Raw genomic sequence first — 25,461 nt, forward strand, 5'->3', positions numbered from 1 at the left:
CAACAATCCTTTCATATTAAACTTGTAGGCTAATTCAGAGTCTATGGACGCCGAATTGAGACAAGTCGCTAATGGTTTTGACTATAAGGTCCGTTCATTTGACAAATACGACATCAACGGGTATCGCTTTCGTACCTATGGCAAAGAGCTATCTATGGCCGACCGGAAGTCTACAAATTGTTGTGTATCTGCTATCGGCGAAGGAGGTACCGAGTATTATGGGAGAGTTGAAGCAATTTATGAACTTCTATCTATGGTGAAAACCCACCGAATGTCGTAGTCTTCAAATGTTATTGGTTTCAGCCGAAGGAGACTAGAAGGACTCATGAACATATAGGGCTAGTTGAAATCAACCAAAGCACCCATTTAGATGTTCCTGATGTCTATATTACGGCTCAACAGGCGACCCAAGTATTCTATATACCGTGGGCCTGCCAAACTAATCCAAATCTGAAAGGTTGGGATGTCGTTTATAAAGTGCCGCCACGTGCTAGACTATCTCCCCCAAAGGAAGAGGATTATGAACCTCACATTAACCCAGACACATATGAAGGAGAATTCTTCCAAGAGACACGTCTTCCCAAAAAGCGTTTCAAGAACCGCTATACTTCACCCCAAAACATTGAAGTAGACAGCGACAGTGAATCCGACATCACCCCAGAGGAGGAACAAGAAGAGCCGGAACAAGAAGAGGTTACTGCTGCGGATGACCTGTCATTGCTTGACCGGTTACGTCAAGGTGGCCTTCCACATGTTGATGCCACTGAACCCTATGAGACCGTCATTGATTATAGTGATGATGATGATTATGCATTTATTGGTGATACTGATCGAGATTATTAGTAGTGTTAGGTATTAAAGTTTTTTATGTTGTACTTGATGATGATACACTTAAGTGATACACATATTATTATTCATGTCAGTCTTTTTTTATGTTGTACTAATTTCGTTTACTGTTTGTCACGCCAAGGCCCCTTCTTCGTCGGCGCGTGGTGTGAGGTCTTCCATTCCACACGCACCTCTCCGCCGAGCGTTGCTGGATAGTATGGCGACACCGCCGGGCCCTTCTTCGTCGACCGCGGTGCCCAGCAGGGGACTAGGTAGGAAGAGAGGAGGTGGGGCACGTGGTCGCGGGAGAGGAGGTAGGGTGACTGCTACGGCGCCTTTCTCGCCGCCACCCCTAGCTGTTTCACCCGAGCACGTGACTGCTAGGGTGGACTCGTCCGAGGAGGAGGCTACACGGACTCCGGTCCATGAGCCTCCGGTCCACGGGTCTTGGGCCCACGAGCCTCGGGTCGACGGGCCTTGGGCCCATGAGAGTTCGGCCCACGAGACCCCGGAGGAGCACACGTCTGGATGGGGTACCTGGCCGGATCAGCCCGAGGAGCCGAGTGGCCATGCTGATGATGGCGGGGAGCCGACTGATATTGAGGAGGAGGGGGGCTCCGTCTACCAGCGTGGTGCTACACGGCTCCCATCCGTGCCGGCGACCCGCGAGCAGAGGTGGTTGATTTTCCCTGATGGGGAGAGGTAAGTGCATTTAACATTTTTGTACCTTCTGCATTCACGTTTCTTCAAATAACTAATGCGTTGGCCTTGTCATGCTGCAGGGGTTGGGACCACCATCATAGTGTCCACCGGCCCAACTCCGTCCTTGGAGTTCTTTGCCGGCAAAACTTCCCGGGGTTTGTCACGTTGCCTGGTGAGGGTCGGCTTCCAGAGCTTGGATTGAGCTGGGAGCACTACTTGGCTGCCCCGGCCCCGCCGGATGAGATTATTGACGGTGTCTTGTGCGACACGAGGGCAGACGTGGTGATCAGAAAGTTCTAGGTAATTTCTCCTTTACACATTTAAAAATCTTCAACTAGCTAGTTATTAATTGTACCAATCAATATTGTCTCATTTGATTGCAGACATTCTACAGGTGTGAGGAGGGATACGAGGAGGACGCGCCACATGTTATCGAGAACGTCTGCAAGCGCCTACTACAGAACTTACGGCACGAGGCTCGGGTGCAGGCTGTTCGAGACTACTACGCCTTGCGTGGTATCAAGAAGACCAAGCCGGCGTGCCGCGATAAGTTCCTGAGTAAGGAGCAGTACATGAAGGTAATTCTTAAGGCCTTCTACTTAAGTTCCTTCATTTAGTAATTCTTAGCCGTAGCGCTCAAGTTTCTATTTGCTAACTTAGGCGCCTCCGAGATGGTGTGCGGATCGGATGGATTGTTGGGAGGTGTTGGTCAATGAGTGGTGCTCAAAAGAATGGCTAGCCCTCCACAACGAGGCCAAGGACAAACGTACCCAAATGGAAGGTGTGCCACACCATCAAGGCAGCTCCAACTTATATCAGTTCGGGCGGAACTGGGTATGTGGTTTGCTTCAAGATTCATGCAATTCATTCATCATGCTAGCTTGAGCCCTTTAATTACTAATTTACATTGTTTCTCTCTTTCAGGCACGCTACAATAAGGTGGATAAGGTGCCAGAGGTGTACGACCTGTATGCCATGGCCCACACTGCCTCTTTCAAGAAAGTCAAGGCATTCTCTCCGTCTGACCTCGATGATGCAAACAACTTCACCAACATCTCCTCCCACAACAAGCTCGTGAGATATAGAGATGAGGGGAAGGGGAGGACTTTAACCCGAGCCAGGGTCCCATTGATCCAGAGTTGGTGATGATATCTGGTGGCGGGAGGTCCCATGGCTCCATAGCCATTGGAGATGGACTTATCTGTTGTCCTAGCACTCTCCCGGAGATCAAGGCGCGCCAGTCGAGCTCCGCTCCTGAGATAAGGCCTCGTGAACGGCCAGTCCAACTCGCCATCAAGGTTAGTGATACGTACTCAGCTATCTTTCTCCATTACATTGTGTGCGCTTCCATCAATGATTACAAATGGTCATGTGAGTGGTGTTGCAGGCTGCTATACAGAGTGAGAGAGATAGAACGGAGAAACTTCTGGCGGAGGCGGCGGAGAGGCAGCGGGAGTTGGAGGAGAGGACGACAAAAATGTTGGAGGAGGAGAGGGAACGGAATGACATGCAGGCAAGGGCCATGTACGAGCTCCTTGTGGTAAGTTTCTTCTGCAGATTAGCCAAAACATTCATGTAGTGTTTGTCTCATTACTAACTAGTATGACTAAGTCGTCAAAACCAAATGTGCAGTCTGTGTGCGAGAAGACCGGTCAGACCGCTCCGCCGATGCCAGTGATTGCTCCTGGGACCACGGTGAGTTTAATTTGAATGGACATTACTTGCTAGTCTTAACATTTGAGTGTCACCATGCTAACAAGACATTGGAAATGATCTTTGGTGCAGCGTAACTCCAGACAAGCATCGCACGATCCTTCTCCAGCTACCGACACGAGCCAGGCCGCTCCTACACCTCCTAGATCATGGTAAGTTTATCTAGTGTTTTGCTTAACACATGCATAAAGACCTAGACTTAGCTTTATTTCCTCCAATGCTTACCATAATGACCTAGACTTAGCTTCTTCTCCTCCAAAATGACTTAATAAGCTTACTGACCTCCAAAACCATCCATTTTACCTAAGTTAGCTCTAAAACGATCTGTACTTAGCTTACTTATGTCAAAAATTGCATAATTAGCTTAGTTAGCTCATAAACGATCCATTTTACCTAAGTTAGCTCTAAAATGACCCATTTTACCTTGGTTAGCTTATAAATGATCCAGTTCATCCAAGTTAGCTCAAAAATGATCCATTTTACCTAGATTAGCTCCTAAATGATCCATTTTACCTACGTTAGCTTTAAAATGACCCATTTCACCTAGGTTAGCTCCAAAATAACCCATCTTACCTAGGTTATCTCATAAACGATCCATTTCAACTAATTTAGCTCATAAACGATCCATTTCACCAAGTTAGCTCAAAAACGATCCATTTCACCTAAATTAGCTCTTAAATGATCCATTTCACCTAAGTTAGCTCAAAAAGATCCATTTCAACTAAATTAGCTCATAAATGATCCATTTCACCTAAGTTAGCTCAAAAATGATCCATTTCAACTAAGTTAGCTCATAAATGATCCATTTCGCCTAAGTTAGCTAAAAAACGATCCATTTCACCTTAATTACCTAAAAACGATCCATTTGACCTTAGTTAGCTCATAAACGACCCATTTCAACTAAGTTAGCTCATAAATGATCCATTTCACCTTAGCTAGCTCATAAACGACCCATTTCAACTTAGTTAGCTCATATATGATCCATTTCACGTAAGTTAGCTCATAAATGACATATACTTCTTGTTCTAGTCTTCTTCTTGTTCTACTCTTCTTGTTCTAGTCTTCTTATTCTAGTCACCTATTTCTAACTTTCTTATTTTGCCATTTTGCAGATTTCATTATGTGCTGGATGGAGTGCTTGTTCTACTCTTCTTGTTCTAGTCTTCTTATTCTAGTCACCTTAGCTATGGAGTGCTTGTTTATGTATGGATGGAACTTGCTTATGTATGAATGGATGGATGGAACTTGCTTTATGTAATATGTATGGATGGAACTTGCTTATGTATGAATGGATGGAACTTGCTTATGTATGAATGGATGGAACTTATGTGCTGGATATATGTGATATGTTTGCTGTTAAATAGGCCTGTGAAATATATCTATATATGTCATATATATTTGCTGTGAAAATTGTTGGATTTAATAAAAACAGAAAAAAGAGCCAATATGCAGGCTCTTTGCCGTCTGCCACCAACGGCAACGGGCTCTTTGCCGTCAGCCGCAGACGGCAAAGAAGCCACGTGGCAGCCAACTGTGCTTCCTGGGAGCTGACCCATTTGGTCAGTTTGCCTACAGTGGCAGACGGCAAAGACACTAGAAAGTTTGCCTACAGTGGCAGACGGCAAAGACACTAGAAAGTTTGCCATCAGTGGCAGACGGCAAAGACTTGCCGTCAGCGGCGGACGGCAAAGGCCTGCCGTTAGCCACTTAACGGACTGACAGCGCAATTATTGTCGTCTACTCTCTTTGCCGTCCGCTGCAGATGGCAAAGGCCCTTTGCCGTCAGCCGCCTGGAAGCAGACGGCAAAGTAGCTCTTTGCCGGACCTTACTTTGCCGGAGCCTTTTGCCGTCCGCGGCTGACGGCAAAGGCCTTTGCCGTCCGCCGTTCATGCCTTTGCCGTCCGCCGTGGCAGACGGCAAAATAGCTAATTCCTGTAGTGGGGTACTACAATTGCTTGAATCAAGTGGGAGTTAATCTTCCAGATAAGATAGTAATTGACAAAGTTCTCTAGTCACTATCACCAAGTTACTAGAACTTCGTGATGAACTATAATATGCAAGGGATGACAAAAACAATTCCCAAGCTATTCGCGATGCCAAAATTGGCGAAGGTAGAAATCAAGAAAAACATCAAGTGTTGATGGTTGACAAGAACACTAGTTTCAAGAAAAAGGGCAAAGGGAAGAAGGGGAACTTCAAGAAGAACGGCAAGCAAGTTGATGCTCAAGTGAAGAAGCCCAAGTCTGGACCTAAGCCTGAGACTAAGTGCTTCTACTGCAAAGGGACTGGTCACTGGAAGCGGAACTACCCCAAGTATTTGGCGGATAAGAAGGATGGCAAAGTGAACAAAGCTATATTTGATATACTTGTTATTGATGTGTACTTTACTAGTGTTTATAGCAACCCCTCGGTATTTGATATTGGTTCAGTTGCTAAGATTAGTAACTCGAAACGGGAGTTGCAGAATGAACAGAGACTAGTTAAGGGTGAAGTGACGATGTGTGTTGGAAGTGGTTCCAAGATTGATATGATCATCATCGCACACTCCCTATACTTTCGGGATTAGTGTTAAACCTAAATAAATGTTATTTGGTGTTTGCCTTGAGCATGAATATGATTTGATCATGTTTATTGCAATACGGTTATTCATTTAAGTTAGAGAATAATTGTTGTTCTGTTTACATGAATAAAACCTTCTATGGTCATACACCCAATGAAAATGGTTCGTTGGATCTCGATTGTAGTAATACACATATTCATAATATTGAAGCCAAAAGATGCAAAGTTAATAATGATAGTGCAACTTATTTGTGGCACTGCCGTTTAGGTCATATTGGTGTAAAGTGCATGAAGAAACTCCATGCTGATGGGCTTTTGGAATCACTTGATTATGAATCATTTTGATGCTTGCGAACCATGCCTCATGGGCAAGATGACTAAGACTTCGTTCTCCATAACAATGGAGCGAGCCACCGACTTATTGGAAATAATACATATCGATGTATGCGGTCCAATGAGTGTTGAGACTCACGGCAGGTATTATTGTTTTCTGACCTTCACAGATGATTTGAGCAGATATGTGTATATCTACTTGATGAAACACAAGTCTGAAACAATTGAAAAGTGCAAAGAATTTCAGAGTGAAGTAGAGAATCATCGTAACAAGAAAATAAAGTTTCTACGATCTGATCATAGAGACAAATATTTGAGTTACGAGTTTGGCCTTCAATTAAAACAATGTGGAATAGTTTCACAAACTCATGCCACCTGGAACACCACAACATAATGGTGTGTCCGAACGTCATAACCGTACTTTATTGGATATAGTGCAATCTATGATGTCTCTTACCGATTTACCACTATCGTTTTGGGGTTATGCATTAGAGACAACTGCATTCACGTTAAAAAGGGCACCATCTAAATCTATTGAGACGACACCGTATGAACTGTGGTTTGGCAAGAACCCAAAGTTGTCGCTTCTTAAAATTTGGGGTTGCGATGCTTATGTGAAAAAGTTTCATCCTGATAAGCTCAAACCCAAATCGGAGAAATGTGTCTTCATAGGATACCCAAAGGAGACAGTTGGGTACACCTTCTATCACAGATCCAAAGGCAAGACATTCGTTGCTAAGAATGGATCCTTTCTAGAGAAGGAGTTTCTCTCGAAAGAAGTGAGTGGGAGGAAAGTAGAACTTGATGAGGTAACTGTACCTGCTCCCTTATTGGAAAGTAGTTCATCACAGAAATCTGTTCCTGTGACTCCTACACCAATTAGTGAGGAAGCTAATGATGATGATCATGTAATTTCAGATCAACTTACTACCAAACCTCGTAGGTCTACCAGAGTGAGATCCGCACCAGAGTGGTACGGTAATCCTGTTCTGGAGGTCATGTTACTTGACCATGACGAACCTACAAACTATGAGGAAGCGATGATGAGCCCAGATTCCGTGAAATGGCTTGAGGCTATGAAATCTGAGATGGGATCCATGTATGAGAACAAAGTGTGGACTTTGGTTGACTTGCCCGATGATCGGCAAGCCATAGAAAATAAATGGATCTTCAAGAGGAAGACGGACGCCGATAGTAGTGTTACTATCTACAAAGCTAGACTTGTCGAAAAAGGTTTTGACAAAGTTCAAGGTGTTGACTACGATGAGATTTTCTCACTCATAGCGATGCTTAAGTCTGTCCGAATCATGTTAGCAAATTGCCACATTTTATGAAATCTGACAAATGGATGTCAAAACTACATTCCTTAATGGATTTCTTAAAGAAGACTTGTATATGATGCAACCAGAAGGTTTTGTCGATCCTAAAAGTGCTAATAAAATGTGCAAGCTCCAGTGATCCATCTATGGACTGGTGCAAGCATCTCGGAGTTGGAATGTGCACTTTGATGAGTTGATCAAAGCATATAGTTTTATACAGACTTGCGGTGAAGCCTGTATTTACAAGAAAGTGAGTGGGAGCACTACAGCATTTCTGATAAGTATATATGAATGACATATTGTTGATCGGAAATAATGTAGAATTTTCTGGAAAGCATAAAGGAGTATTTGAAAGGAGTTTTTCAAATAAAGACCTCGGTGAAGCTGCTTACATATTGAGCATCAAGATCTATAGAGATAGATCAAGATGTTTGATAAGTTTTTTCAATGAGCATACCTTGACAAGATTTTGAAGTAGTTCAAAATGGAACAGTCAAAGAAAGAGTTCTTACCTGTGTTACAAGGTGTGAAATTGGGTAAGACTCAAAGCCCAACCATGGTAGAAGATAGAAAGAGAATGAAAGTCATTCCCTATGCCTCAGCCATAGTTTCTATAAAGTATGCCATGCTGTGTACCAGATCTATTGTATACCCTACACTGAATTTAGCAAGGGAGTACAATAGTGATCTAGGAGTAGATCATTGGACAGCGGTCAAAATTATCCTTAGTGGAATAAGGACATGTTTCTCGATTATGGAGGTGACAAAAGGTTCATCGTAAAGGGTTACGTCGATGCAAATTTTGACACTGATCCAGATGACTCTAAGTCTCAGTCTGGATACATATTGAAAGTGGGAGCAATTAGCTAGAGTAGCTCCGTGCAAAGCATTGTTGACATAGAAATTTGCAAAATACATACGGATCTGAATGTGGCAGACCCGTAGACTAAACTTCTCTCACAAGCAAAACATGATCACACCTTAGTACTCTTTGGGTGTTAATCACATAGCGATGTGAACTAGATTATTGAATCTAGTAAAGCCTTTGGGTGTTGGTCACATGACGATGTGAACTATGGGTGTTAATCACATGGTGATGTGAACTATTGGTGTTAAATCACATGGCGATGTGAACTAGATTATTGACTCTAGTGCAAGTGGGAGACTGAAGGAAATATGCCCTAGAGGCAATAATAAAGTTATTATTTATTTCCTTATTTCATGATAAATGTTTATTATTCATGCTAGAAATTGTATTAACCGGAAACATAATACATGTGTGAATACATAGACAAACATAGTGTCACTAGTATGCCTCTACTTGACCTCATTAATCAAAGATGGTTAAGTTTCCTAACCATAGACATGAGTCGTCATTTGATTAACGGGATCACATCATTAGGAGAATGATGTGATTGACTTGACCCATTCCGTTAGCTTAGCACTTGATCGTTTAGTATGTTGCTATTGCTTTCTTCATGACTTATACATGTTCCTATGACTATGAGATTATGCAACTCCCGTTTACCGGAGGAACACTTTGTGTGCTACCAAACGTCACAACGTAACTGGGTGATTATAAAGGTGCTCTACATGCGTGTCCGAAGGTACTTATTGAGTTGGCATATTTCAAGATTAGGATTTGTCACTCCGATCGTCGGAGAGGTATCTCTGGGCCCACTCAGTAATACACATCACTATAAGCCTTGCAAGCATTGTAACTAATGAGTTAGTTGCGGGATGATGTATTACGGAACGAGTAAAGAGACTTGCCGGTAACGAGATTGAACTAGCTATTGAGATACCGACGGTCGAATCTCGGGCAAGTAACATACCGATGACAAAGGGAACAACATATGTTGTTATGCGGTTTGACCGATAAAGATCTTCGTAGAATATGTAGGAGCCAATATGAGCATCCAGGTTCCGCTATTGGTTATTGACCAGAGACATGTCTCGGTCATGTCTACATAGTTCTCGAACCCGTAGGGTCCGCATGCTTAACGTTTGGTGACGATTTGTATTATGAGTTTATGTGTTTTGATGTACCGAAGGTAGTTTGAAGTCCCGGATGAGATCGGGGACATGACGAGGAGTCTCAAAATGGTCGAGACATAAAGATCGATATATTGGACGACTATATTCAGACATCGGAAATGTTCTGAGTGATTCGGGTATGTTTCGGAGTACCGGAGAGTTACGGGAATTCGCCACGGAGTATATGGGCCTTATTGGGCTTTAGGGCAAAGAGGGAGGGGAGGCTGTGCGCCCCCCCAATGCTTAGTCCGAATTGGACTAGGGGAGGGGCGGCGCCCCCTCCTTCCTTCTCTTCTCTTTTTCCTTTTCCTTCTCTCCTACTCCTACTACTTGGAAGGGCTCCTAGTTCTACTAGGAAAGGGGGAATCCTACTCCCGATGGGAGTAGGACTCCCCTAGGGCGCGCCATAGAGAGGGCCGGCCCTCCCCCTCCTCCACTCCTTTATATATGGGGAGGGGGCACCCCTTGGAGACACAACAATTAATCATTGGTCTCTTAGCCGTGGGCGGTGCCCCCCTCCACCATATTCCACCTCGGTCATATCTAGTGGTGCTTAGGAGAAGCCCTGCGTCGGTAGCAACATCATCACCGTCATCACGCCGTCGTGCTGACGGAACTCTAACGTGAAGCTCTGATGGATCGGAGTTCGCGGGACGTCATCGAGCTGAACGTGTGCTGAACTCGGAGGTGCTGTACGTTCGGTACTTGGATCAGTCGGATCGTGAAGACGTACGACTACATCAACCGTGTTGTGCTAACGCTTCCGCTTTCGGTCTAGGAGGGTACGTGGACACACTCTCCCCTCTCTTTGCTATGCATCACCATGATCCTGTGTGTGCGTAGGAAATTTTTTGAAATTACTACGTTCCCCAACAATATCATGCATATGGTGCCTTGCATTGCTTACTGTATACATCAAAGAAGTCATCTGCTTAGTTTAGACATGCTTTGTGTCAATGCCATCTGTTTAGTTTCTTTATCGTATATGTGAATCATGTAATGCCATTTGTTTAGCCAGGCATCATATATGTGAATTTTGCAACGCCACTCTGGTTAGCCAGTCATCTTATATGTGAATTATATCATGACATCATTTTTTATTACGTGTTAAATTTGTCAACAATTTTACTACATTCAATTACTCTTCCTGTGCATCAGCCATACGGCACGGTCATGGAAAAATCTAGAGTGGAAACAAGGTCTTCAGATCAGACAATGCTATCTGACGAAGCGCATGTCTTGCTGGTTACAGACAGCTCCTCAGAGGATTCAGAGACAGATGACCATTCCTATTCCCCCCCCCCCTCCCGAGGTGCATGCTCTAACTTGGCAGGGTTGTGTTGCTCATATCGTGCGTATGGTATCTTGCATTGCTATGTCATTTGCTTAGTTTAAACTTGATTTGTTTGAATGCCACCTGTTTAGTGTCTAATTAGCATATATGTGAATTATGCAATGCCATCTTTTTGCAAGACATTATATATGTGAATTATGCAATGTTATCTTGTTGCAAGGCATTATATATGTGAATTATGCAATGCCATGCTGTTTAGCCAAGCGTCATCGATGTCTACTACGCAACCTTCTTCTTGTAGACGTTGTTGGGCCTCCAGGTGCAGAGGTTTGTAGGACAGTAGCAAATTTCCCTCAAGTGGATGACCTAAGGTTTATCAATCTGTGGGAGGTGTAGGATGAAGATGGCCTCTCTCAAACAACCCTTCAACCAAATAACAAAGAGTCTCTTGTGTCCCCAACACACCCAATACAATGGTAAATTGTATAGGTGCACTAGTTCGGCGAAGAGATGGTGATACAAGTGCAATATGGATGGTAGATATAGGTTTTTGTAATCTGAAAATATAAAAACAGCAAGGTAACTAATGATAAAAGTGAGCACAAACGGTATTGCAATGCTAGGAAACAAGGCCTAGGGTTCATACTTTCACTACTGCAAGTTCTCTCAACAATAATAACATAATTGGATCATATAACTATCCCTCAACATGCAACAAAGAGTCACTCCAAAGTCACTAATAGCGGAGAACAAACGAAGAGATTATTGTAGGGTACGAAACCACCTCAAAGTTATTCTTTCGGATCGATCTATTCAAGAGCCCGTAGTAAAATAACACGAAGCTATTCTTTCTGTTCAATCTATCATAGAGTTCATACTAGAATAACACCTTAAGACACATATCAACCAAAACCCTAATGTCACCTAGATACTCCAATGTCACCTCAAGTATCCGTGGGTATGATTATACGATATGCATCACACAATCTCAGATTCATCTATTCAAACCAACACAAAGTACTTCAAAGAGTGCCTCAAAGTTTCTACCGGAGAGTCAAGACAAAAACGTGTGCCAACCCCTATGCATAGGTTCATGGGCGGAACCCGCAAGTTGATCACCAAAACATACATCAAGTGGATCACGTGATATCCCATTGTCACCACAGATAAGCACGGCAAGACATACATCAAGTGTTCTCAAATCCTTAAAGACTCAATCCGATAAGATAACTTCAAAGGGAAAACTCAATCCATTACAAGAGAGTAGAGGGGGAGAAACATCATAAGATCCAACTATAATAGCAAAGCTCGCGATACATCAAGATCGTATCACCTCAAGAACACGAGAGAGAGAGAGAGATCAAACACATAGCTACTGGTACATACCCTCAGCCCCGAGGGTGAACTACTCCCTCCTCGTCATGGAGAGCGTCGGGATGATGAAGATGGCTACCAGTGAGGGAGCCCCCCTCCGGCAGGGTGCCGGAACAGGGTCCCGATTGGGTTTTGGTGGCTACAGAGGCTTGCGGCGGCGGAACTCCTGATCTATTCTGTTCCCCGATGGTTTTAGGGTATATTGGTATATATAGGAGGAAGAAATACGTCGGGGGAGCCACGAGGGGCCCACGAGGGTGGAGGGCGCGCCCAGGGGGTGGGCGCGCCCCCTGCCTCGTGCCTTCCTCGTTGCTTCCCTTACGTACACCCCAAGTCTTCTGGATTTCTTCCGTTCCAAAAGTAACTCTCCCGAAGGTTTCATTCCGTTTGGACTCCGTTTGATATTCCTTTTCTGCGAAACACTGAAACAAGGGAAAAACAGAAAGTGGCATTGTGCTCTGGGTTAATAGGTTAGTCCCAAAAATAATATAAAAGTGTAAAATAAAGCCCATAAACATCCAAAACAGATAATATAATAGCATGGAACAATCAAAAATTATAGATACGTTGGAGACGTATCAGCATCCCCAAGCTTAATTCCTGCTCGTTCTCGAGTAGGTAAATGATAGAAACAGAATTTTTGATGTGGAATGCTACCTAACATATTCTTCAATGTATTTCTCTTTATTGTGGAATGAATGTTCAGATCCAAAAGATTCAAGATAAAAGTTTAATATTGACATGAAAATAATAATACTTCAAGCATACTAACAAAGCAATCATGTCTTCTCAAAATAACATGACCAAAGAAAGTTATCCCTACAAAATCATATAGTCTAGCTATGCTCTATTTTCATCACACAAAATATTTAAATCATGCACAACCCCGATGACAAGCCAAGCAATTGTTTCATACTTTTAATGTTCTCAAACTTTTTCAATCTTCATGCAATACATGAGCGTGAGCCATGGACATAGCACTATATGTGGAATAGAATGGTGGTTGTGGAGAAGACAAAAAAGGAGAAGATAGTCTCACATCAACTAGGCGTATCAATGGGCTATGGATATGCCCATCAATAGATATCAATATGAGTGATTAGGGATTGCCATGCAACGGATGCACTAGAGCTATAAGTGTATGAAAGCTCAAAAAGAAACTAAGTGGGTGTGCATCCAACTCTCTTGCTCACGAAGACCTAGGGCATTTTGAGGAAGCCCATCATTGGAATATACAAGCCAAGTTCTATAATGAAAGATTCCCACTAGTATATGAAAGTGACAACATAGGAGATTCTCTATCATGAAGATCATGGTGTTACTTTGAAGCAGAAGTGTGGTAAAAGGATAGTAGCATTGCCCCTTCTCTCTTTTTCTCTCATTTTTAATTCTTTTTTATTTGGGCCTTTTCTCTTTTTTTAATGGCCTCTTTTTTTCTTTCTTTTCTTTTTTTCTTTTTCGTCCGGAGTCTCATCCCGACTTGTGGGGGAATCATAGTCTCCATCATCCTTTCCTCACTGGGAAAATGATCAAATAATGATGATCATCACACTTTTATTTACTTACAACTCACGAATTACAACTTGATACTTAGAACAAAATATGACTCTATATGAATGCCTCCGACGGTGTACCGGGATGTGCAATGACTCATGAGTGACATGTATGAAAGAATTATGAACGGTGGCTTTGCCACAAATACGATGTCAACTACATGATCATGCAAAGCAATATGACAATGATGGAGCGTGTCATAATAAACGGAACGGTGGAAAGTTCATGGCAATATATCTCAGAATGGCTATGGAAATGCCATGATAGGTAGGTATGGTGGCTTTTTTGAGGAAGGTATATGGTGGGTGTATGATACCGGCGAAAGGTGTGCGGTATTAGAGAGGCTAGCAATGCTGGAAGGGTGAGAGTGCGTATAATCCATGGACTCAACATTAGTCATAAAGAACTCACATACTTATTGCAAAAATTTATTAGTTATCGAAACAAAGTACTACGCACATGCTCCTAGGGGGATAGATTGGTAGGAAAAGACCATCGCTCATCCCCAACCGCCACTCATAAGGAAGACAGTCAATAAATAAATCATGCTCCGACTTCATCACATAACGGTTCACCATACATGCATGCTACGGGAATCACAAACTTTAGAACAAGTATTTCTCAAATTCACAACTACTCAACTAGCATGACTCTAATATCACCATCTTCATATCTCAAAACAATTATCAAGTATCAAACTTCTCTTAGTATTCAATGCACTTTATATGAAAGTTTTTATTATACCCATCTTGGATGCCCATCATATTAGGACTAAATTCATAACCAAAGCAAATTACCATGCTGTTCTAAAGACTCTCAAAATAATATAAGTGAAGCATGAGAGTTCATCTATTTCTACAAAATAAAACCACCATCGTGCTCTAAAAGATATAAGTGAAGCACTAGAGCAACCGACAAACTACTCCGAAAGATATAAGTGAAGATCAATGAGTAGTCGAATAATTATGTAACTATGTGAAGACTCTCTCCCATTTTAAAAATTTCAGATCTTGATACTTTATTCAAACAGCAAGCAAAATAAAATAAAATGACATGACGCTCCAAGCAAAACACATATCATGTGGTGAATAAAAATATAGCTCCAAGTAAAGTTACCGATGAACGAAGACGAAAGAGGGGGTGCCTTCCGGGGCATCCCCAAGCTTAGGCTCTTGGTCATCCTTGAATATTACCTTGGTGTGCATTGGGCGTCCCCAAGCTTAGTCTCTTGCCATTCCTTATTCCATAGTCCATCGAATCTTTACCCAAAACTTGAAAACTTCACAACACAAAACTCAACAGAAAACTCGTAAGCTCCGTTAGTATAAGAAAATAAATCACCACTTAGGTACTGTTGTGAACTCATTCTAAATTCATATTGGTGTAATATCTACTGTATTCCAACTTCTCTATGGTTCATACCCTCCGATACTACTCATAGATTCATCAAAATAAGCAAACATCACATAGAAAACAGAATCAGTCAAAAACAGAACAGTCTGTAGTAATCTGTATCAAACGTATACTTATGGAACTCCAAAAATTCTAAAATAAATTGGTGGACCTGAAGAATTTTTCTAGTAATCATCTGCAAAAATAATCAACTAAATATCACTCTCCAGTAAAAAGTTTTAGCTAATCTCGTGAGCGCTAAAGTTTCTGTTTTTTACAGCATGATCATAAAGACTTCACCCAAGTCTTCCCAAAGGTTCTACTTGGCACAAACACTAATTAAAACACAAAACCACATATAAACAGAAGCTAGATGGATTATTTATTCCTAAACAGAACCAAAAAGCAAGAAACTAAAATAAAATTGGGTTGCCTCCCAACAAGCGCTAACGTTTAACGCCCCTAGCTTGGCATGATGATTTCAATGATGCTCACATAAAAGGTAAGAATTGAAACATAAAGAGAGCATCATAAAGAATATGACTAGCACATTTAAGTCTAACCCACTTCCTATGCATAGGGATTTTGTGAGCAAACAACTTATGGGAACAATAATCAACTAGCATAGGAAGGCAAAACAAGCATAACTTCAAAACTTTAAGCACATAGAGAGGAAACTTGATATTATTGCAATTCCTACAAGCATATGTTCCTCCCTCATAATAATTTTCAGTAGCATCATGAATGAATTCAAAAATATAACCAGCACCTAAAGCATTCTTTTCATGATCCACAAGCATAGAAATTTTATTACTCTCCACATAAGCAAAATTCTTCTCATTCGGAATAGTGGGAGTATCATAAGAAACTCGAATACTATAAATTGTTTCCACATTAAAGGAGTAATGTTCAGAAAAAGGGTAATCATAATCATGACAAGTTTTATAAATATAATCATCACTACTTTTTATAGCATAAGTTTCATCACAATAATCATCATAAATAGGAGGCATGCTATCATCATAATAAATTTGCTCATCAAAACTTGGGGGACTAAAAATATCATCTCCATTAAACGTAGCATCCCCAAGCTTGGGACAAACATTAATTTCAGCGAATATATTCTCAAATGTGTAATCCTCATCAAACATAGCATCCCCAAGCTTGGGCCTTTTAATATCATAGGCATAATCACTCTCATTATTAATAGGATGGATAGCACCAATAGTATAGCAATTATCATCATCACAATGAGTAGTAGGAGCAACATCATTTGGGAGGAATACCTTTTTACCTTTGCTTCTTTGTTTTTTCTTTTTCTTCTTCACATCATGTGCGGGTTTATCCCTCTTTTTTGAGCTCCTTATTGATGAGATTGGTTGAATAGAAAGCTCCTCCTCGTTACCTGATTCATCATAAGAAATAATAGGAGGATATTGGGAAGTCTCTCCCCTTTCATTAGTATTCTCTTCATCTTCTATTTGCTTTATTTTCTTTATGTAATTGGCAATATAAGGATTTTCAATGCAATTCACCGCACAATACATATAAATTTCCTCTAGATCAAAATCAAGAAGTTTATCACAGGCAAATACTGGAAGATAGTTAGTTATACGTTTCATTTCTTCATAACCCATAAGCAAACTAAGTTCATTATGATGTGCAAGGGAAATCAAGTCATCACAATTTTTGGAAACGATTAGATCATGAAACAATTTGCATCGGATAGTTAAATGACCACGTTCATTGCAAAGTTCACAAGTACGGTTAAGAAAATTTAAATTTTCAGCACAAACATCTAACCTTTCTTGCAACCATTTAGTTTCTAAATACTTATGCCTCTTGCAAAATCTATCTTCTCTATTTGGTATGTACTTGCAAACACTATGCACTCCACAAAAATCGACATGCTTATAAGAGATATTTTCATCATGACTAGTGCAATCATCATTAGTACTATGGATATTCAAGGAGTTCATACTAACAACATTGCAATCATGATCATCATTCAAAGATTTAGTGCCAAACATTTTATAGACTTCTTCTTCTAGCACTTGAGCACATTTTTCCTTCCCATCATTCTCACGAAAGATATTAAAAAGATGAAGCGTATGAGACAAACTCAATTCCATCTTTTTGTAGTTTTCTTTTATAGACTAAACTAGTGATAAAACAAGAAATTAAAAGATTTGATTGCAAGATCTAAAGATATACCTTCAAGCACTCACCTCCCCGGCAACGGCGCCAGAAAAGAGCTTGATGTCTACTACGCAACCTTCTTCTTGTAGACGTTGTTGGGCCTCCAAGTGCAGAGGTTTGTAGGACAGTAGCAAATTTCCCTCAAGTGGATGACCTAAGGTTTATCAATCCGTGGGAGGCGTAGGATGAAGATGGTCTCTCTCAAACAACCCTGCAACCAAATAACAAAGAGTCTCTTGTGTCCCCAACACACCCAATACAATGGTAAATTGTATAGGTGCACTAGTTCGGCGAAGAGATGGTGATACAAGTGCAATATGGATGGTAGATATAGGTTTTTGTAATCTGAAAATATAAAAATAGCAAGGTAACTAATGATAAAAGTGAGCACAAACGGTATTGCAATGCTAGGAAACAAGGCCTAGGGTTCATACTTTCACTAGTGCAAGTTCTCTCAACAATAATAACATAATTGGATCATATAACTATCCCTCAACATGCAACAAAGAGTCACTCCAAAGTCACTAATAGCGGAGAACAAACGAAGAGATTATTGTAGGGTACGAAACCACCTCAAAGTTATTCTTTCGGATCGATCTATTCAAGAGTCCGTAGTAAAATAACACGAAGCTATTCTTTTCGTTCAATCTATCATAGAGTTCGTACTAGAATAACACCTTAAGACACATATCAACCAAAACCCTAATGTCACCTAGATACTCCAATGTCACCTCAAGTATCCGTGGGTATGATTATACGATATGCATCACACAATCCCAGATTCATCTATTCAAACCAACACAAAGTACTTCAAAGAGTGCCCCAAAGTTTCTACCGGAGAGTCAAGACGAAAACGTGGGCCAACCCCTATGCATAGGTTCATGGGAGGAACCCACAAGTTGATCACCAAAACATACATCAAGTGGATCACGTGATTTCCCATTGTCACCACAGATAAGCACGGCAAGACATACATCAAGTGTTCTCAAATCCTTAAAGACTCAATCCGATAAGATAACTTCAAAGGGAAAACTCAATCCATTACAAGAGAGTAGAGGGGGAGAAACATCATAAGATCCAACTATAATAGCAAAGCTCGCGATACATCAAGATCGTATCACCTCAAGAACACGAGAGAGAGAGAGAGAGAGATCAAACACATAGCTACTGGTACATACCCTCAGCCCCGAGGGTGAACTACTCCCTCCTCGTCATGGAGAGCGCCGGGATGATGAAGATGGCTACCGGTGAGGGAGCCCCCCTCCGGCAGGGTGCCGGAACAGGGTCCCGATTGGTTTTTGGTGGCTACAGAGGCTTGCGGCGGCGGAACTCCCGATCTATTCTGTTCCCCGATGGTTTTAGGGTATATTGGTATATATAGGAGGAAGAAATACGTCAGGGGAGCCACGAGGGGCCCACGAGGGTGGAGGGCGCACCCAGGGGGTGGGCGCGCCCCTTGCCTCGTGCCTTCCTCGTTGCTTCCCTTACGTACACCCCAAGTCTTCTGGATTGCTTCCGTTCCAAAAATAACTCTCCCGAAGGTTTCATTCCGTTTGGACTCCGTTTGATATTCCTTTTCTGCGAAACACTAAAACAAGGGAAAAACAGAAACTAGCACTGGGCTCTGGGTTAATAGGTTAGTCCCAAAAATAATATAAAAGTGTAAAATAAAGCCCATAAACATCCAAAACAGATAATATAATAGCATGGAACAATCAAAAATTATAGATACGTTGGAGACGTATCAGTCATATATGTGAATTATATCATGCCGTCCTTTTTTTGTATTTCTCATTGCTTTTGTCGACAATGTTTGTATATTCAACTGCTCTTCCTGTGCATCAGCCATTTGAATTGGTGATGGAGAAATCTGGAGCGAAAACAAGGTCTTCAGAGCAGACAATGCTACCTGGTGAAGCAGATATCTTGCTGGTTACATATAGCTCTTCAGAGGAGGATTCAGAGGCAGATGATCAGTCCTATTATCCCCCTGAGGTGTATGCTCAAACTTGGCAGGGTTATATTACTCATATCATGCATATGTTGTATTGCAATGCTTAGTTTTTACATCATATACACGATATTGAATGCCATCTCCTTATTTGACACATCATATATGCGATTGCCCTCTGCTCACTTCCTTAGTATATAAATCATATATTTGAATTATATCATGCCATGATGTTTACATAGACAGCATGTATCTGAATTATGGCATGCCAACCCATTTTCTAAAGACATAATATAGTTATATCATCTCATCCTGTTCACATAGTCATCATATTTTGAATTATGTCATCTATCCGTGAATTATATCATGCCATCATGTTTCCATCGACGGCATGTTTGTGATTTATGGCATGCCAACCACTTTAATAGACACATCGTATAGTTATATCATGTCATCCTGTTTACATAGTCGTCATATTTTGAAGTATGTCATTCTATCCTGTTTAGTTAGCCATCATACATGTGAAATTGTGTCATGCTATCCTGTTTAATTAGCCATCATATATTTGAAATTATGTCCTGCTATTCTATTTGGTTAGACAACATAAATGTGAATTATTTCATGCCCTGTTTTCTTCCCTACTATCCATTGCACATGTCTATCTTACAATGTCTGTACATTCAATTACTTTTCTTGTTTATCAGCCATTTCAATTGGAGGGGGTGATGGCAGTATCTGTGGGAGTAAAAACACGGTCTTCAGAAAAGATCGTGCTACCTGTCGATGGAGATAGAACCACGGTTGTACTTGCCCAAGAACCAGCCCCACCACACATAACCCAGACTCACGCAGATTGTACCCCTACCCAGTTGGACAGAGAACCAGCTACACCCCTTCTAACCCCAACCCCAGCAGATAGTAACCCAGTTCCCGTTGACACAACACCGTCTCCACCACAGAGCACCCAAACACGAGCAGTTAGTAAGGCAACTGCAGTGCCCAAAGCACGAGGACCACCACTCCGAACCCCAAGTCAACGCTTAAAGCAGAAGAACAATTGTTCTTAGGTCAGATTCCATAGCTATGGTTCATACTACTTTGCTCTTGCATCACTGTATTTACTCATACCAACTAATTTCAAATTTGAAGGATGCAATTGATGTTGGGTAACGTAGCAATAATTCAAAATTTTCCTACGTGTCACCAAGATCAATCTAGGAGATGCTAGCAACGAGAGAGAGGGAGTGCATCTTCATACCCTTGAAGATCGCTAAGCGGAAGCGTTACAAGAACGCGGTTGATGGAGTCATACTCGCGGCGATTCAAATCGCGGAAGATCCGATCTAGCGCCGAACGGACGGCGCCTCCACGTTCAACACACGTACAGCCCGGGTAAGTCTCCTCCTTCTTGATCCAGCAAGGGGAGAGGAGAAGTTGAAGGAGAACTCCAGTAGCACGACGGTGTGGTGGCGATGGAGCTCGTGGTTCTCCGGCAGAGCTTCGCTAAGCACTACGGAGGAGGAGGAGTTGGAGGAGGAGAGGGTTGCGCGAGGGCAGGGGTGCGGCTGCCCTCTCTCTCCCTCACTATATATAGGGGGAAGGGGTGGAGGAGGTGCCCTAGGGTTCCCTAGGGGAGGGGTGGCGGCCACAGGGGAAACCCTAGATGGGTTTGGGCGCCCCCACCCCTGGGAAACTTGCCCCCCAATTCGGGAGGGGTGGCTGCCCTAGGGGAGGCGCCCCCACCTCTCCACGTTACGTGAGAGGGGTTGGTAGGGGCGCACAGCCCCTTAGTGGGCTGGTGTGCCCCCTCCCCTTGGCCCACAAGGCCCCCCAACGCTTGCCGGGGCCTCCGAAACACCTTTCGGTCACGCTGGTCGTCACCCGGTACTCCCAGAACAATTCCGGACTACAATACCCTTTGTCCAATATATTGATATTCACCTCCGGACCACTCCGGAGTTCCTCGTCACGTCCGAGATCTCATCTGGGACTCCGAACAACCTTCGGTAACCACATACTATTTCCCATAACAACTCTAGCGTCACCGAACCTTAAGTGTGTAGACCCTACGGGTTCGGGAACCATGCAGACATGACCGAGACACCTCTCCAGCCAATAACCAATAGCGGGATCTGGATACCCATATTGGCTCCCACATGTTCCACGATGATCTCATCGGATGAACCACGATGTCGGGGATTCAATCAATCCCGTATACAATTCCCTTTGTCTATCAGTATGTTACTTGCCCGAGATTCGATCGTCGGTATCCCAATACCTCGTTCAATCTCGTTACCGGCAAGTCTCTTTAATCATTCCGTAACGCATGATCCCATGGCTAACTCATTAGTCACATTGAGCTCATTATGATGATGCATTACCGAGTGGGCCCAGAGATACCTCTCCGTCATACGGAGTGACAAATCCCAGTCTCGATTCGTGCCAACCCAACAGACACTTTCGGAGATACCTGTAGTGCACCTTTATAGCCACCCAGTTACGTTGTGACGTTTGCTACACCTAAAGCATTCCTACGGTATCTGGGAGTTGCACAATCTCATGGTCTAAGGAAATGATACTTGACATTAGAAAAGCTCTTAGCAAACGAACTACACGATCTTGTGCTATGCTTAGGATTGGGTCTTGTCCATCACATCATTCTCCTAATGATGTGATCCCGTTATCAATGACATCCAATGTCCATGGTCAGGAAACCATAACCATCTATTGATCAATAAGCTAGTCAACTAGAGGCTTACTAGGGACATGTTGTGGTCCATGTATTCACACATGTATTACGGTTTCCAGTTAATACAATTATAGCATGAACAATAGACAATTATCATGAACAAGGAAATACAATAATAACCATTTTATTATTGCATCTAGGGCATATTTCCAACAGTCTCCCACTTGCACTAGAGTCAATAATCTAGTTCACATCACTATGTGATTGTAATGAATCCAACACCCATGGGGTTTGTTCATATCTCGCATGTGAGAGAGGTTTTAGTCAACAGGTCTGAACCTTCCAGATCCGTGTGTGCTTTACAAATCTCTATGTCATCTTGTAGATGCAGCTACCACGCGCTACTTGGAGCTATTCCAAATAACTGCTCTACTATACGAATTCGGTTTACTACTCAGAGTCATCTGGATTAGTGTCAAAGTTTGCATCGACGTAACCCTTTACGACGAACTCTTTTCCACCTCCATAATCGAGAAAATTCCTTAGTCCACTAGATACTAAGGATAAGTTCGACCGCTGTCATGTGATCCATTCCTGGATCACTCTTGTACCCCTTGACTGACTCATGGCAAGGCACACTTCAGGTGCAGTACACAGCATAGCATACTGTAGAGCCTACGTCTAAAGCATAGGGGACAACCTTCGTCCTTTCTCTCTCTTCTGCCGTGGTCATGTTTTGAGTCTTACTCAATACTCACACCTTGTAACACAGCCAAGAACTCCTTCTTAGCTGGTCTATTTTGAACTCCTTCAAAATCTTGTCACGTTATGTATGCATTTGAAAGTACTATTAAGCATTTTTTATCTATCCTTATAGATCTTGATGCTCAATGTTCAAGTAGCTTAATCCAAGTTTTCCATTGAAAAACACTTTTCAAATAACCCTGTATGCTTTCCAGAAATTCTACATCATTTCAGATCAACAATATGTTAACGACATATACTCATCAAAAATTCTATAGTGCTCCCACTCACTTCTTTGGAATTACAAGTTTCTCATAAACTTTGTATAAACCCAAAATCTTTGATCATCTCATCAAAGCGTACATTCCAACTCCGAGATGCTTACTCCAGTCCTTAGAAGGATTGCTGGAGCTTTGCATACTTGTTAGCATCTTTCAGGATTGACAAAACCTTCTAGTTGTATCACATACAACCTTTCCTCAAGAAAATCGTCGAGGAAATAATATTTTGACATCCTATCTGCAAGATTTCATAAATAATTCAGTACCTTCTAATATAATTCCAACAGACTCTTACCATCGCTACGAGTGAGAAAGTCTCATCGTAGTCAACTCCTTGAACTTGTCGGAAATCATCTTAACGACAAGTCGAGCTTTCTTAATGGTGACACTTACCATCATTGTCCGTCTTCCTTTTAAAATCCATCTGCACCCAACAGCCTTACGACCATCAAGTAGTTCTTCCAAAGTCTATACTTTGTTTTTATACATGGATCCCCTCTCGGATTTTATGGCCTCGAGCCATTCGTCGGAATCTGGGCCCACCATCGCTTCTCCATAGCTCGTAGGTTCATTGTTGTCTAGCAACATGACTTCCAAGACAGGATTACGTACCACTCTGAAGTAGTACGCATCCTTGTCGACCTACGAGGTTTGGTAGTGACTTGATCCGAAGTTTCATGATCACTATCATAAGCTTCCACTTCAATTGGTGTAGGTGCCACAGGAACAACTTCCTGTGCCCTGCTACACACTAGTTGAAGTGACGGTTCAATAACCTCATCAAGTCTCCACCATCCTCCCACTCAATTCTTTCGAGAGAAACTTTTCCTCGAGAAAGGACCCGTTTCTAGAAACAATCACTTTTGCTTCTGGATCTGAAATAGGAGGTATACCCAATTGTTTTGGGTATTCTATGAAGATGCATTTATCAGCTTTGGGTTCGAGCTTATCAACCTGAAACTTTTTCACATAAGCGTCGCAGCCCCAAACTTTTAAGAAACGACAGCTTAGGTTTCTCTAAACCATAGTTCATACGGTGTCGTCTCAACGGAATTGTGTGGTGCCTATTTAAAGTGAATGCGGTTGTCTCTAATGCCTAACCCATAAACGATAGTGGTAATTCGATGAGAGACATCATGGTATGCACCATATCCAATAGGGTGCAGTTATGATGTTCGGACACACCATCACACTATGGTGTTCCAGGAGGTATTAGTTGTGAAACAATTTCCACAATGTCTTAATTGTGTGCCAAACTCGTAACTCAGATATTCATCTCTATGATCATATTGTAGACATTTTATCCTCTTGTCACGACGATCTTTAACTTCACTCTGAAATTACTTAAACCTTTCAATAATTCAGACTTGTGTTTCATCAAGTAAATATACTTAGCATCTACTCAAATCATCAGTGAAGTAAGAACATAACGATATCCACTGCGTGCCTCAACACTCATTGGACTGCACACATCAAAATGTATTACTTCCAACAAGTTGCTTTCTTGTTCCATCTTACTGAAAACGAGGCCTTTCAGTCATCTTGCCCATGTGGTATGATTTGCATGTCTCAAGTGATTCAAAATCAAGTGAGTCCAAACGATCCATTTGTATGGAGTTTCTTCATGCATATATACCAATAGACATGGTTCGCATGTCTCAATCTTTTCAAAAACGAGTGAGTCCAAAGATCCATCAACATGGAGCTTCTTCATGCGTTTTATACCAATATGACTCAAATGGCAGTGCCACAAGTATGTGGTACTATCATTACTATTTTATATCTTTTGGCATGAACATGTGTATCACTACGATCGAGATTCAATAAACCATTCATTTTAGGTGCAAGACCATTGAAGGTATTATTCAAATAAACAGAGTAACCATTATTCTCCTTAAATGAATAACCGTATTGCGATAAACATAATCCAATCATGTCTATGCTCAACGCAAACACCAAATAACAATTATTTAGGTTTAATACCAATCCCGATGGTAGAGGGAGCGTACGATGTTTGATTACATCAACCTTGGAAACACTTCCAACACATATCGTCATCTCACCTTTAGCTAGTCTCCGTTTATTCTGTAGCCTTTTATTTTGAGTTACCAACACTTAGCAACCGAACCGGTATCTAATACCCTGGTGCTACTAGGAGTACTAGTAAAGTACACATCAATATAATATATATCCAATATACTTCTGTCGACCTTGACTGCCTTCTCATCTACCAAGTATCTAGGGTAGTTCTGCTTCAGTGACCGTTCCCCTCATTACAGAAGCACTTAGTCTCGGGTTTGGGTTCAACCTTGGGTTTCTTCACTAGAGCAGCAACTGATTTGCCATGTCATGAAGTATCCCTTCTTTCCCTTGCCCTTCTTGAAACTAGTGGTTTTACTAACCATCAACAATTGATGCTCCTACTTGATTTCTACTTTCGCGGTGTCAAACATCGCGAGTTGCTCAAGGATCATCATGTCTATCCCTAATA

Source organism: Aegilops tauschii, chromosome 6 (genome assembly GCF_002575655.3).
Source record: "Aegilops tauschii subsp. strangulata cultivar AL8/78 chromosome 6, Aet v6.0, whole genome shotgun sequence".
NCBI classification, from domain to species: domain Eukaryota; kingdom Viridiplantae; phylum Streptophyta; class Magnoliopsida; order Poales; family Poaceae; genus Aegilops; species Aegilops tauschii.